This window comes from Cryptotermes secundus, unplaced genomic scaffold, assembly GCF_002891405.2.
Source record: "Cryptotermes secundus unplaced genomic scaffold, Csec_1.0 scaffold5, whole genome shotgun sequence".
Lineage (NCBI taxonomy): Eukaryota > Metazoa > Arthropoda > Insecta > Blattodea > Kalotermitidae > Cryptotermes > Cryptotermes secundus.
This window is the reverse complement of record NW_019724742.1, coordinates 528,315-544,222: the sequence shown is the minus strand read 5'-3', so window position 1 is coordinate 544,222 and position 15,908 is coordinate 528,315. Positions and strand designations below refer to the sequence as shown.

The following is a 15,908-nucleotide window of genomic DNA, read 5'->3' as shown; positions in this document are numbered from 1 at the left end:
TGTTTTTGTTGGGCAGGATTTCTTTTGACTTGGATGGTGTTGTATTATTTGTTGTGTAGAATGTTCTTGATGGTGTTTAATTCTCATTCCTTTGCTCCTTTCGTTACTGGATAGGTGTGTAATCTACTCAGCAGGGAGTTATTACTTGACAGTTTGTGTTCGTATGGGTGGCAGCAGCTGTTATGCATTATTGTAATAACTGTATAATATCTGATTTTTATCTTCACGGTGCATTGTGAAAGTTGATGGAGTTTTGTAGTTCGTTTTCTAAGTGTATAATGAATCATACAGAGGGTTGTACTAGTTGAATTCATTCAGTGTTTGTTCTTTGTTCCCTGCTTGCTACAGATTACAAGGATATCGTCAACACATCTGAAGTAGTCAGTAATTTGTTTTTATTATTAGGAATGGGCATATTTGTGTTCCAAGTGTTGCAGATACGTTTCTGCTAATACTGTTGATGTTGGAACACCCGCGTCTATTTCTACAAAGAAAAAAAACTCCGTGGCCTGTAGTCCGCAAGCGAACTATACCGACCGAGAGACCGCCGCTTGTCGGCGAAGTTAGAGACAACTTTTGCGGATATTTACACATAAGCAAATTTTAAAATTAACTTCAAAATGAACATCCAGTACAGACACGTGATAGAATACAGCATTTAGTGAAACAATTTTGGCAGGATTCACGCACACCTCAAGATGGCCGTATAAGGCCGAAACATGTTGTAGTAGGATGCATATGATTACAAAATAAACGTTGCATTTAAGAACGTATTACGAGCAAATGCAATAGGATGTTTAAGTGAAGCTATCTCTGTAACGGGCCGTGAAGGCCCATAGGATTGTGAGACGTCGAGGCTCCCACATCTTCTAGACAATCGGCTCACAGATGGCGGTAAGGTTGTCAGCCTTACGCGCCAGCCGCCCTTAGCCCCCCAGAAAGATTCCTGGTACTCATTTCTGTTAGAGGCCGAATCGAACCAAGGGCCATAGTTCGGCTGGAAGGATTAGCTCAATTGAAAAAAAAATCCACCTCATCGGAACTCGAACCCGCGACCTTCCGGCTTATTACATAGTGCCTCAAGTAACTACGCTACCGCGTGCCCCAGGATCCTTAAGTACAACATTAAAATTTACGGGGTTTTGATGGCTCTAAGTAGAATGTGGCATTAGATTTTGTGAAAATCAGTCAGCTGGTTCAAGAGTGAAGAGGCGAGGACATACATATATACGAGTATACACACAGGTAACATGGCGTTTCATAAGCATGGGTTTTCTTTACTAAAGGAAATAGATAAACGACTGGCGGCTTCTGCAGCGACAAATTCAATTTCAGCGGAGGAAGGAGTATCACGGCGTCAGAATCCGTTTATCTCTCATTTCTGTCACTTTATTCCGCACATTCCCACCCTGCTCTGCGTTCTCTCCAAAACTGTATCAGCCGAGGTTCCTGTAGATTCCAGTTTCCCATAATGCCTTAGTCTCGCCGAACGCCGTGTCTTCACGAGGATAACTTCGGAGAAGGATTCGTGTACTTGGAAGCTTATCTTGGACCGTGTTACATTCGCCCGTCGTCCCATGCATACAGAAATGGTAACCTTGGGCATGGACCGGAAATTACATAATAATCAGAATGCATGTAATTAATTCAATGTACTGAAAGTAGACGCGTGAGCGCTTTGATTACCAACAGCAATTAGTCTGGCACTTGTTTCTTACAGCGCTGTGTCGAGATGGAAGCTATAAAGAGTGATTCCGGCACTTATTTTGATCGCTTTTCTTTTAGCGTTTTTAGAGAACTTCATGCCACACGTCTACGAGTTTTTGTAACAGTAAGGATTTTTAGTTGTGTTTCACAGCAAGGAAGAAACTGTATTCACCGTTTCATGAACGTTTGTGTGTTCTAAAGATGAATCAATTACACTTGTCCTGTTCTCTCGATCTCCGAAAGAAACAATTTATTCATAATCATTTCATTATAAAAAATCAGCAACAAAAATTATCGTATTTTATTTCATATTTCCCATACTAGTGCCTGACATAGGAGATAAAACACCGTGAAATCTATCGAAAATATCTTAAACAAAAGTTCAGCGTTTCACAAGGCGAAGAACAATATGAAGTTTACTTTTCTGTTCCTTCTTTATGCTACTTTTTATTATTATTAAAACTACTAAAGTAACAATAGGAACGGTATATCACTGTGATGTTAAAGCGCTTACTTCTTTCAAAGCTAAAGTCGAAATTTCGCCCCGAAAATAATTCTTATCTATAGAGTCTTTTTTCCAGTGGCAAAACCTTCCTTCATTATTTGTCCCATGTCTATACGCGCGAACTTGTTTTCTTTTGCTCTTGATGGTCGCTTTTATTTGTTGTTTCAACAACTGACATTGGTAGTATTGATGACTGGAATTTAATTCCGATTTATATTGTTGGCCACCGTGCTTAGAACCCAGTCAGTTATCAAAAATAACATAGCGGTACAGAACAACATTCAATTTCCACTCCCGTGTGGAGGCGGGGTCTTATACCTCCACTGTAGCCCTGCGAGTCGCAGAAGAGGACGAGAAGGGAACCCAGTGCGTGGAGGTATAACTGGGCCACCCTGTTCCTGGGGGATAAAAATACGGGGACTTGGCCTTCCATGTTGGGAGAGTCTCGAATTTGAGACAGTAAAATGTGGTCGCGAGTCCCGCCGGAGTCGGACCTGAGAATGGCTGACCCATCCTCTCATCAGAGAGGATATTACATAAGTAACATGAAAGTAAGTATTTAGTTGAAAAAATAAATTGCTGGTCGTGAGTCTCAAGGGTCTTGTCGGCAAGAGGAACTAATTGACGGTAAACCGCCAGCCGTAAAGTGACCCTGACTCTGACTCTGACATTAAATTTGCAACTCTATGTAGTCCCGATTCCGATAGTTTCGGTAGTACCTCCACCCGGCCCACAAAATAACATTCTATTCGAGTCTTGTTTCGCTTTGCTCTTCTGATAAACAAGAATTATTGTATTGAAATAGTAAGAGAAATGGAGATCACACACTTCGACTGTAAGGAATGCATTTCACTCATACAGACCAGGAGGAAGGAGAGACTTCGTAAGACCCCATTTCGGATGGAGACAGCGCACCAATCGTCATCTTGATATCAGGTAAACCCAATTTTGGCGTCTGTACATCAGTCCTCGAGCACTGGCTACGAGTACCAACTTTTCTATGACTATGAAGAAAGCAGTCTTCTGGGATTTGGCACCGTGTATATGTGGTGTTAACCGACGTTTCGGAGGAACGTATCGCCTCCATCTTCACGGTAGAAGAAAAAATATAAGAAATATAAGAAACCGGTTCTCACGGTCTCGTCGCTTGCAATTTCTTATATTTTTTCTTCTACCCTGAAGATGGAGGCGATACGTTCCTCCGAAACGTCGGTTAACACCACATATACACGGTGCCAAATCCCAGAAGACTGCTTTCTTCATAGTCACCGCCGTGAAAGCCTCAAATCTTACATTTTCTATGACTAGTTAGCTAGCCGGAGAATGTTGGATAGCTTAGTTTGAAACTTGGGTACTTGCTCTCGGCTTCACTTCTCATGAACCTTGGGGTTTTGTCATGATAAAAACCTGGTTTCTATGGCTACTTCATTATAATGCACAGTGTTGTTCTGGTGTAGACACGGCTTGTTACGTTCTATTAGGGACTGAAAGCGACCTCCGTAGTCTAGGGGTAATGTTCCCACCTCATGACTCAAGGTACGCGGGTTCAAACCCGGCGGAGGTCGTGGAATTTTTAAGGGCGGAAATTCAGGGAACAAGTCCTCCGGGAGAGACTTTAAGCCGTGTGTCCCGTGTCGTAGATTTACGGCACTTAAAAGAACCTCATGTGTCTAGGAGACCTCTGAGCTAAATTACAGGCCCTTTCCCGCCCAAGTAGTCTCCAATGCCTCTGGTAGATGGGGGAAGCATCAAGGTACCGGGGGCCGACCTCGTTGGCTCTACGGGGGCTGATGGCACGTACCGTTACCGGTAGGGTATGGCGACAGTAGAAATTAAAGGGGGACGCACAATGGACCAATAACTGGTCTAAGTGCATGGGGAAACCCACCCCCTCTCATAATACATACATACATTAGGGACTGAACGACGCAGAACTGTGGCAGGGATGACATTGTTAACGCTTTCTGAAATTCTCGTGGCCCTTCTACTTCAGCCTTAAGATATATCGCCATTCAAAATCAACTTTAATACTCTGAAATTACTGAAAGTTGCGAATGTGTTAATCGACAATTCTAACTCGGTCGGTTGAGTTCGCTTGCGGGCTACAGGGACGCTCCTGTCTGCTACCCGACAGGGTGACTACTCAACTGGAAACTCTTCTGCCGGGGCATCTAGATGTGAGGAACATGTCCGGCAGTGGTTGAAAGTGACACATCCAGGAAGGCAGAGTGGACGAAGAGAACGGTTTGCATGGCCTCCTCGCTCGCCGCATCGAACTCCGAAGGAATTTTTCCTGTGCGGACGCCTGAAGTAGCATGTTTATGCATTCCTTCCCAGGAATATCGAAGATTTTGTGGCAACAGTCGATGCCGACATGTTACGACGTATTCGAGACAGTTTCTTGCGGCGCGCTTTCCTCTGCAATGAAATTGACAGAGGCCGCTTCGAACACTTATTGTAACTACCAGGCGCCGATGATCTGATCATATTCTAGCAGGTAGAGAGCCGTTACTAGGTTACAGCACAGTAAACAACAATGACTGCATACGCAACAGAGGAACAAGTCACGTCCGCGGTTATGTCAAGCAACAGTAGGAGAGCTGAAGGAAGCAGTGTTGCCACGCTGTCAGACACCAGGCGGACAGTGCTGCTACAATCGAACACGTGATACTACGCCACCCACATCAACAGATGAAAGGTTTTTTCTGTTGGGTTCACTCCGAGACTATACGTATCACTCGGCCAACCAACTTGAGTTCAGTTAGTGGAGTCATGCTGAGTTGAGAGTTCGGCGTTTGGAAGCCAGTTCGGGAGCTGCAGTGATATATGCAACAGCCAGCGAGGACCTGAAGCCGTGAACACGGAAATGGACGCGCTTACACTACTGGAAGCCGTTACTAGACAACCGGTGAAGACAGCAAACTGAGAATGCTTAGTACGTGATGTAGTGAAGTAGTGATAGCACTATAGTTACTTGTAGTTACACGTTACAATATGTAAGTGTTCAATAAATCCAGTTAACAGTCCAAAGCCTGTCTATAATCATTCATATATGTGACAATATGAGATCTTGCGCAATTTGATGGTGTTGTGTATCTTGAAAAATAAAAGTCACAGAACATATTTTTTTCAATATATATATATATATATATATATCGCAAGAAAAAACACTATGGAGATCTAGTGTACAAATTTCGCTTCACCTTCTTTCCGATACTAACATCCTCGGTTTAGTGTCAAGGTCGAGAAACACAGTGCACTAGCAGATGTGCTACTTTGTGGAAGTTTTGCCGATACTCGGGACTTGCACGCATGGATGTTTACCGGTACGTCCCGGCTGAAAGAATCACTGTATATGTACTTATATAAATAAAATATTTAGTGTTGTTCTCAGGAGTTCGTATGACCTCCATGTTAGTATTACTGGTGGTAGGATATGTAAAGTGCAAGACGGAGAGGCTGTAGCAACATGGCGGTCATCCATTTGTCGTGATCATCTGTCAACAGTTCCGTAAGTGGACAATCACGTGAGCAGTCACGTGTATATGATGGTACAATAGTTCCATCTGACTTACGAAATATGAAGGCTGGATGAAACAAAAGAAAATATCGGTACTTAAGTTAAAATTTGGAACAACATGCCTAATTTTATTTAGGAGGTAAATGCATCCTGCACAGGTTTTTACTTCAGAAAACGTATACAGTTTATGTCTCGAATATACCCCTAACTCATGTCTCTAGGAGACCTCTGAGCAAAATTAGGCAACAATTTCCGCCCAAGTAGTTTCCAATGCCTCTGGTAGATGGGGGAAATATCAGGTACCGACGGCCGACCTCGTTGGCTGAACGGGGCTGATAGCACGCACCAGTACCGGTAGGGTATGGCGACAGTAGAAATTAAAGGGGGACGCACAATGGACCAATAACTGGTCTAATGCATGGGGAAACCAACCCCTTTAATAATAATAATAATAATAATAATAATAATAATAATAATAACAATACCCCTAACTCATTCACTCAAGGAGCTGAGACCTTCTTCAGAAGCCGACAATTGTGCAGCTACGCAGGAACTTTATAACAACGCTTCAATTGCTGTATTTATATAAGCGGAATTATAACGATGACCAGTGACTAATAAATAGGAACCGGTCGTGATTTAGTTTGAAGTCCAGGCATTTTTCTGGATAGACTGAAAAATAAAATTCGAAAAACTTCAGTCACGACAGTCGGTCTCCAGGCCAAAATTTGTACCCGGGATCTACATGATACGAAGTATGGAGATCCTGGGTTCAAACCTCAGCCCGAAGACTGTGTATCCTGACTCAGGTTCTTCGCAGCTCGAACTACGTGTTATGTTTAATTAAGAAGCATGGACCGAGATTGTTTTGGAAATCCAAGATAAAATTATTGGAAGGCTCTCATAAAGCCGACGCCTGCGCAGTACTTCTAGTCCTACAGAACTGTGGGCATTTTTTCAAGAGTTATTTAAGGACGTTTTCAGTATCAAGACTACACAGCGTCAGTCTTGTGCTGATAATATATTATTTAGGTAATTTATGTGTACGTATGATCGAAAAATGAGATTCAATTTAGCTCCTCGACTATCTCTGGTCATGTGATCAAATTCTCACACGAGCCGTTCCTATTCGAGTCAAAATGTTGTTACTCTTCCCAAGTATAAATGTGTTACACGACTACGTTAAATTCGTCGTGCATAACCTCAAAATTCAACACAATTCCAATGTATATATTACTTCAGCAATGAACAGTATTTCGTACAAAATTTATCATGTTTATGATTTATCTCCATATCACAAGCCTAGCTCCAGAGATTAATTAATTACTGTCATCAAACCATAACCTAAATAGAGAATTCATAAACTCCGCTCTTTTAGTCCGTAAGCGAACTATACCGACCGAGCGACCGCCGCTTGTTGGCGAAGTTAGTGCCAACTTTAGCGGATAGAGGGTGTCGCGTGGTCAGCGCAACGAATCCCCACGGCCGTTTATTTCGGTTTTCTAGACCGGAGCCACTATTTCCTTGAAATAGCTCCTCAATTATCCTCACGAGGCTGAGTGGACATCGTTCCAAACCCACTACTTCTCAGAAAATCTGGTAGCGCCGGGAATCGAACCCGGACCTACGGATCTGTAGCCAGGAACTCTGACCACTGGACCACAGGGGCGGTCTCACAGACTTCATACACCTGTCATTTTATTGTTTTATATTCTCCAAAAATTTACCTGCGCAAAAGCTGAGTGTTTTCGAACATCTATGTATGGCCTGTAACAACAGAAACCAAAACTGCTTCCAATGTTTCCCTCACCACAGAAGTTCGTGCGTCCACCAAGCTCTCTTTATCGACTCACTCATGGAGCTGAGCCGTTCTTCAGAAGCCGTCAATTGTGTAGCCATTCAAGAACTTCTCAGCATTTTATGGAACACGAAGGTCCATCACCGTATTCACAAGAGCCTTCCACTGGTCCCTATCCTGAGCCACATCAATCCAATCTATACCATCCCATCCTATCTCTCTAAGATATATTTTAATATTATCCACTCACCTACTTCTCATGTTCCTAGTTGTGTCTTTCCTTCTGGCATTCCCACAATATCCTATATACATTCTTCTTCTCTTCCTCCATAATTCGTGCTACATTCTCTATCCATCTCATCCACCTTAATTTTATCATTCGTCATTATTGGCTGGGGAAATTAAAGGCACGAGTTTGAGGCGGCTTCAAATAGCACAACGTCTATGCTAAATTTGTGAAAATCGGTCAAACGACTGAAAACTTGAAACGTGGGAGCCCTCAGCATTGTGGTCTCGTAGGCATACTTCCTTCTATTTAGAAACAGAGTGTGAAAATATGAACTGAGTTGGGCTTGTACGAGACAGAGTCCCAAAGGAGGCTTCTTGTGAACGTGGTATAAATCTCCGCTCACATACAGCCTAATTTGTAAGTTTCGTGAGGTTAAGTTGGTGTCCGTCGCTCAAGATAGGCCCTGTACTGTGGATTTACTGTGTTTGTTTACGGCCGCTCTCCGTAGCTCAGGCTATAAGCTTAGAGCGATTCGATGACTTACGGAATAATGACCTGGGGGGGGGGTGGAGGGTAGAAACTGTCGTAACCGAATGTGAAGCTCTGTTCCAGCATTTTCCCCTATGAAACCACAGAACCCTCGGTCAGGATAGGCGGTATCCCGGCAGAGAATCGAACTGGACATCTACTGAATAGAAATCAGAAACGTTACCGTCTGAGCCATTGTGCTCGGTCATGAACTTCACGAATGACACACCCATAGCGATTTTTTTACGACACTACATTCCAGATTGTGTGAAGAATTGTGACGTATCTGAACCTGTTCTTGAAACCTTTCGAAACTACAGCTTAAACTTTGCACTGTGTCATCAAGTGTCACAGTAGCTTAAATTATGTTAATAATAAAAATACTTGTGTGGGAGGCCGCACTTGGCCCGCGAGCTAAACCAACCAGTGATTCTCGCAGCCAACGAGAACAGCACCTGAACGAACACACCAGACTGCAAGTCAATACTGTTAAAACTAAGGACGCTGCAGAGAGTAAACTGTCTTACCTAACTCATTGACGCTTTCTATAAAAATTCAAAAGTAGATGCCAATGGAGTGATGACGTCAGGACCTTCAAAACTATGTTCCTGTACAGAAGAATAGTGCTGTTGTTTCTGTCGAGGGGGGGGGGGAAGAGGGGCAGCTGCGATAGTCAAAGCAAATCCAGCCAGTATGTTAACTTAAGCCAAGCCAATGAAGAAACTCTAAAAAAAGAAAAGAAAGGCTAATAAAAAGAGAGAACTCACGCATAGATACAGCTGACCTTGCGAAGGACACGACTCCTTGGCAGCATGGCTGTCGCTCCACTCCATGGAATACTGTGCTCTCGGTTATTACCGCCCGCGGTCTCCAACCTGTGGCCAGCAACATCTACTGGCTAAAACACGGCTTTTCTTTCTGAATAAAGATGAGATCTGCCTCTTTTCAGAATGTTCATTTGTGTACACTGAAATGGACGTATCTTCCAATACTGGAACATCTAACACTTCCAACCTGGGGCACGCAGTACATTCGCTTTCAATTTGTATTCGAATATTTCCTCGTCCGAAACATCGACTGTCCTGACTGGTGGGTTTCTTCAGTCTCTCCAGGCAAATTACGTCACGACTGCTTCCTTCCACATCTTCTGCAATTCACTATCGTCTAGTCATTCGACGGCTGGGTTGAAGAGCGTCGTTACACATACTGCAAATAAAGAATTTAACATGAAGAATGTCGTCTATAGATCTTGTGTGAATCGACATTTCTCCGAAACGTCGGTACACACACGATTTACACGATGCAACATCCCAGAAGACGGCATTATTCATAGTCACCGCCGTGAAAAGCTTAAATCTTAGAAGAATTTAACCTGTTATTAGAGACACCAAGTGGACATGATGCGTTTAAAAGAAGTTCACTGTATAATTCCAAAATCCCTGTTCCCCTTTATCTGAAACTGAAATGCGTTTGAACGTTCCTTATGATGAAAACTGCTGAAATGATTTAAGACTTCTGGAAGAATGTCTCAGTCCTTCCATGGTAATTCTGTAGCATATGAAGAGAGGACACTACAGCTGTCCAAGTCCGTCGTCATAAATTTTCCTTCATTCCAACACTAGCTGCTGGGACACTGGGAAATTCACTAACAACAACAACAACAACAACAACAAAAATCTGATTTAATCAAAGCCACTTGTTTACTTGTTAACTCGTATATTTAGCTACATTCCTTCCTTTAGAAAAATAAAAGAGGCGCCGATGAGATCATTATGCTGTGTGTGTGTGTGTGTCTTTTTGTATACCCCTTTGTCTTCTATTTCAACTTTTGAACCAGTTCACCATTTTTCTTTACGAAATTTGGCATTAATTTCTGCCTTTGGAGACACCATAACCTCGTAATTTTAAACCACCTACAATCAATACCAGCAACAACATGGCGGATGTAAGAGTTCGTACGATTTGGGCGACAATACCGACAAGCAATAGTGGGCCCATAAACAGTTCGTTCTAATACAGATTCGACAAATATGCAACTCCTAAACGTATTATTCTTTCTTTAAAAAGTAAAATAACATGGCCACCATAAGATTTCTCTTTAGCTTTCGGGTTGATGTTGATTTCTAATGATCCATTCCAGCTTGGCTTGTCACATTTAATATGGCGGGATATCATAAAAAGGTACAAGCAGTATGGCTGAAATCATTTGGTCAATCAGTAATTATAAAATGTTCTTTTGCAAAAATAAAACAAAAAATTATTAGTAAGAGCAGTAGATCTGTAAGACTATATATATGTACGACAGGAAAGGTAGGATTTATGTGCTGCTCGAACCCCTGTTATATGTATACATTCTATATTTCGGCACTAGACGGGCTCAAGCAGTTAGCTGCTCCATCCGGCCGTCTTACTTCGCGAAGAAAGCTGGGTTGAAAGGTTTGGAGGGCCTACATCTGACCTGGTGTTTCATGGAAAGAAAAATACCTGTTCCCACCGGAAATCAAACCCCTGTCATTCAGACCGTCTCGTGAAAGGACAAGTTTACTTTTCATTTTTATGTTTACACTCTACAACCTGGGGCTTTAGACGTTGACAGGATGTGACATTGACATTGTAAATTTCAGAACTAATTCGTTCACGTTAACCTTTAAACGACAGCTTCAACCTAGCCATATTTTCTCTAAAGGATAGTGGCATGATTAATGAAGGACTCGCGAAATCGTGAGAAAGAACTTTTAGTGATTTGTGTCCGGTTTGAGGTAATGGATGGTTAGTACGTTTACGGTCGACTCGTCTAAACGGATCACTCGCGACTATCGAAATGTTAAAAGAAATCGAACCGAAACTTGAAAACTGAACTTGAAGTAACTTACTTCTGTACGATTGCATTCCTCTACACCAGATGAAATGACTATATTGTACCACCATAATTTAGTATACCTCGAATTAACATGTCTTTGAAGAAAGCAGTCTTCTGGGATTTGGCACCGTGCATATGTGGTGTTAACCGACGTTTCGGAGGAACGTATCGCCTCCATCTTCAGGGTAGAAGAAAAAATATAAGAAATCTGCAAGCGAAGAGACCGTGAGAACCGGTAAAAGCAGTCTGCTTTCTTCATAGTCACCGCCTTGAAAGCCTCAAATCTTGCTTAACATGTCTTTGTTTGTGAATAAAGGCCGTGGAACCTAAGCGTGAGGTTGGACACTAAGGTAACAGAAGTTACACTCTGTACACTCATTCCTTACACTCCCACCTTCAATATTTTCAAAGACAGTGGTTACTAGACGCACCGCCTGCTTCTTAACTTCTAAAACCTCTGCGTTTTGACCGCAGAGTATATAGGATTTTAGGCTCTCACAGCTGTGATAAAGCATGTAAAGTGGAAAGTAATCCTGTGTGGTATGGTAGAATTTTACCGACGTTTCGGAGGAACTGACTGCCCCCATATTCAGGGTAGATGAGTAAGCTGAAAAAACAATAAGCTATTTAGGCCTACACTTCATGGATTTTTGTATTTCGTATGATTCCTAGACTATACAATTTTCCTAAAATAGATTCTCCTATTAATCTTTGTAATGGCGAGACATTGTGATTTCTCTGAGGCAGAAGCTGTTTTTGAATATATTTTAGTCCCAAGGGAATTTCAGTTTTCAGAGTTAGAACACGGAATCAGCGCGCGGTGAATGCACTGCAACGTCATATGCAGAGACAAATACTGAACTACGTACATTGTGGAGTTTCGTGGATGTCGCACGGTTCAAAATGCCCCCTTCTTCAGGAGTAAAGGAAATGGAGAATAATATTGGGCGGCTTGTACAGGAAACACCGCCCACAGTTACGAATTGTGTGACTGGTCTGAATGGTTAACTTCCTTGTTTGAGACAGACCTCTTGTTTGCCTGTCACAGGGATACCAGACTGCCCAGGTGAGTGTGAGGGAAATACCAAGACTTGGCAGGACTATACTTCTTGTACTAACCATTTGAACTATATCTGAAAAGGTTATGTCGGCCCTAAACACCATATTGTGCTCCTTGTAAGTTTTACATAATATTATTAAAATTTAATACTGTATACCTTTAATAACACACTTATTCTCCGTGATAAAATTCTGAATGGAAGACTTCCACTCAAATGTGTCTAAGAATTCCGTTTTGTAACATACTGATCCATAATAAACACTAATTTACACAAGGTCGTAAATTAATATTTCAACGTATTTCTTAAATCGTTTCAAAGCTTTTGTTGACATTAAATATGGAAGATTTCCACTAATTTCCACTTGATTACTCTCATTCTTAAACACGAGGAACGCCGTGTGTAATGCATCGTACTCTGTTTGGTGCAAATCATATCCAACCTTGCCAGCAACGTCTGTGAATCCAGGATCAGAGAGCTACAACAGAAAACACAGGGGCACACTTGGTTTGAATTTCGACCGAACTTTCCCATAGTTTCATCAGCTGCTGAGGCAAACAGCAGGCCTCGTCCTATGCATTAAGTATCAAGCCATGAAGGCGCTTGTGCAAGTGAAGCTTCCCACAGTTTTAAGCTCGAAATCAGATAGAGGTGAATTGTCAGCTTCACGACCTGGCTGCTTTACCCCGCGGAACTGTTGCCGGTACCCATTGAATACGAAGCTAGACGGGCATAAGTTTGTGTCCGGACCGGTGACGAAGAGAAATATATCGTTACCTGCCAGGAATCGAACCCCGGACGTCCACTTCGCAGCCTAGTCACTACACTGACTGAACTACTGTTGTTATGATTTTGTGGTTATATGTAAATATGCATGTGGTATATATTCATATATGGTTCTCGTGTTATTTGACGATGATCTATCAACTGTATGAAGTAGATCGGATGGTAGGACAGTTACGCAAGCGAACCTGCAAAGAACGAGGAAGGGAGAAGAACCCTATCCAGCGTAAAGCACTATCCTAACATTCGCCCTGAGACACAGAGGAAAATCAAAGTAAAACCTTGTCAGTTCATGTGGCTTCAGGACCGAGACCCGAACTCTGGACGTATCGAGTATAAATCGTGAACTTACAAGCGATCTCCTAGAAGAGCTATGGAAACCCACAAGTCTCAGTCACTAGGGGCTAAAGTCGGTTTTCAGGCTAAGATTCGAACCCTGTACTTTCGAATAGGGCGGAGGAACGCTACTTTACCGTGATGTTCTGTGTGTGTGTGTGTGTGTGTGTGTGCCTGTTCTAATACATGCAAGTGTATATATGTACGAGTATGTACTGTGTGCATGCATAAATCACGTTAACAAATTCTATTCAGTGTGATAATATATTTTGGGACATAAACACTCCACTTCCCACAAGCATAAAGCAGGTGTGCTTCCGCCTTTCCGTTCATTCTATTTTCGAATTTCCTTTCACGTGTTCGCCCCACTGCACTGGGCTACAGCAGTCACCGAATTCTTTACGACAAACCCTTCCCCCCAACTCGTGTCTCTCACATTATCAGGATCCACGGGTCGAATCTGAAGGTCAAGAATTTCACTGACTTTAGGTTCTCCTCGGATCCAACCTGCTGCGCTGCATACTCGGTGAGATCCGTGTGTCAAACAAATTGTTTTATGTCTAGCACAAACAAACCAGAACCGACTCACTCTGTATCTCATTACCCGAATGAACGGACGGAAAATATGGCTCAGTCGCCTCTCAACTGGCTCAAGAAACTTCATATTCTTATGGTATTCATGGCTTTCGCACAGCTATCACGAGATCCTGTCCTGACCTAAAACAGATCTTACTACATAATGTACTTTAGATCCATTTTAAAATTATCCTTTCATCTAGGTGTCGGTTTCCCGAATAAATTACTCTTATATTCATGAGATGTCTTCATCAAAATCTTGTGTGCGTTTTCAAGTTATTTTTCGACTGCTGCTGTGCTTATAATGTGTATTTCGTTCATTAGAAACTGTCCCTAATCTACGAGCAAATTTTGAGGAACCCTGTATGTTTTTTATAATATGTTCAACAGGGGTGAAACTACCGCCAGGCGGAGGGGCTCACACGATGAGGGACGGGGAATAGAAAACAAGCAGGAAGAAACTAAAACTAAAAACTAAACTCCGTGGCCTGCAGCCCGCAAGCAAACTATACCGACCGAGCGACGGCCGCTTGTCGGCGAAGTTAATGCCAAATTTGCGGATAGAAGGCGTCGCGTGGTCAGCGCAATGAATCCCCACGGTCCTTCATCTCGGTCTTCTAAACCGGAGCCGCTATTTAATTGAAACAGCTCCTCAATTATCCTCACGAGGCTGAGTTGACCCCGTTCCAGACCCACTATTTCTCAGATAATCTGGTAACGTCGGGTATCGAACCCGGACTTCTAGATCTGTAGCCAGGAATTCTGACCAGTAGACCACAGAGGCTGTCTAACAATCAAGAAATATCCTTAAAATTTACATGTAAATCGTTCTAGAATGTTGTCAGTGTGAAACAAATTATGAAATGCAGACTCCACTCCACTTATCGATAGCACAGAGATACGAGTACTTGTTTCTTGTGGAATGTACCGCCGTGTAGTCAAGTCAAAGTTCACCGACGTCTCGTATGAACGTGCTGCTTCCAACTCTTCTGCCCTGATGATGGTGGCAGAATGTTACTCAGAAATGTTAGTGAAGTCATATCAGACTACACGGCGTCACATCTTCACAGGCACAGAAGTCAGAACCTGAAGTGTCTTGGATCTACGAGCACCAGAAGGAGACGAGTGGCAGCTCATTGTTCGGTCTGTTCATGTGCCAGAACAACAACACAAAGGAAGAGACAAAGTTAGTAGGAAATTAATTCCTAATAGTTGTCAGATGTTCGGAAAAGTGGGCCCCATAACGGGTCCTCAGTGTCCGGACAATCGCATTCCAGCCCAGCGTGTGAATCCGTTTATTTTGTAATGCAAGCAGAGCAACCTGAACCGCGTCAAAACGGTGCCGATATCGAAGGTTTGGAAATGTGTACAGAAACAGGAACAATTCCTCATTTTAAGGACCAGGAAGTAGTGACAGCTGGAAAGAAGTGCAAACGCTGGAATTGTTAACAGCTCTGTGTCTTGATGAAGGGAAGCGGGCCACAGAGGAGGGAGAGCCACACGCCCACATCCGCCACAGCAGCTCTCTCCCCCGACTCTATGAAGGAATGCAACGGATTTCAGCCCACAAGAATGACTCGGGGACTTGCTCCAACCGGGTCCGCAATCCGGGCCCCACTTTCCAGTCACTTTCTTTGCTTTGTAACCAGCTAAACACATGACAAGGTAGCGTCAGTTGTTTGTGACGTATTGTTTCGGACTCTATCTTTCGACTTTATTAATACCGCTGCCTCGTAAAATTGCTTATATTTCTGCCTTCTGGTGGTCTAGTGGTCAGAGTTCCTGCCTACAGATCCAGAGGTCCCGGGTTCGATTCCCGGCGCTACCAGATTCTTCTGAGAAGTAGTGGGTCTGCAACGATGTCCACTCATCCTCGTGAGGATAACTGAGGAGTTATTTCAAGGAAATAGCGGCTCCGTTCTAGAAAACCGAAATTAACGGACGTGGAGATTCGTTGCGCTGACCACGCGACACCCTCTATCCGTTAAAGCTGACACTAAATTCGCCG

At 42.9% G+C, this 15,908-nt stretch overlaps 1 protein-coding gene across 1 annotated transcript in view; it reads right to left on the bottom strand.

Moving 5' to 3' along the window:
* LOC111862676 (protein sprouty) overlaps positions 1-15,908 on the bottom strand; it is a 314,018-nt gene that overhangs the window by 121,947 nt on the left and 176,163 nt on the right. The window contains exon 2 of the transcript XR_004512817.1: positions 9,055-9,493. The gene's annotated coding sequence lies outside the window, so the exon portion shown is untranslated. The remainder of the gene's footprint in view (positions 1-9,054; positions 9,494-15,908) is intronic.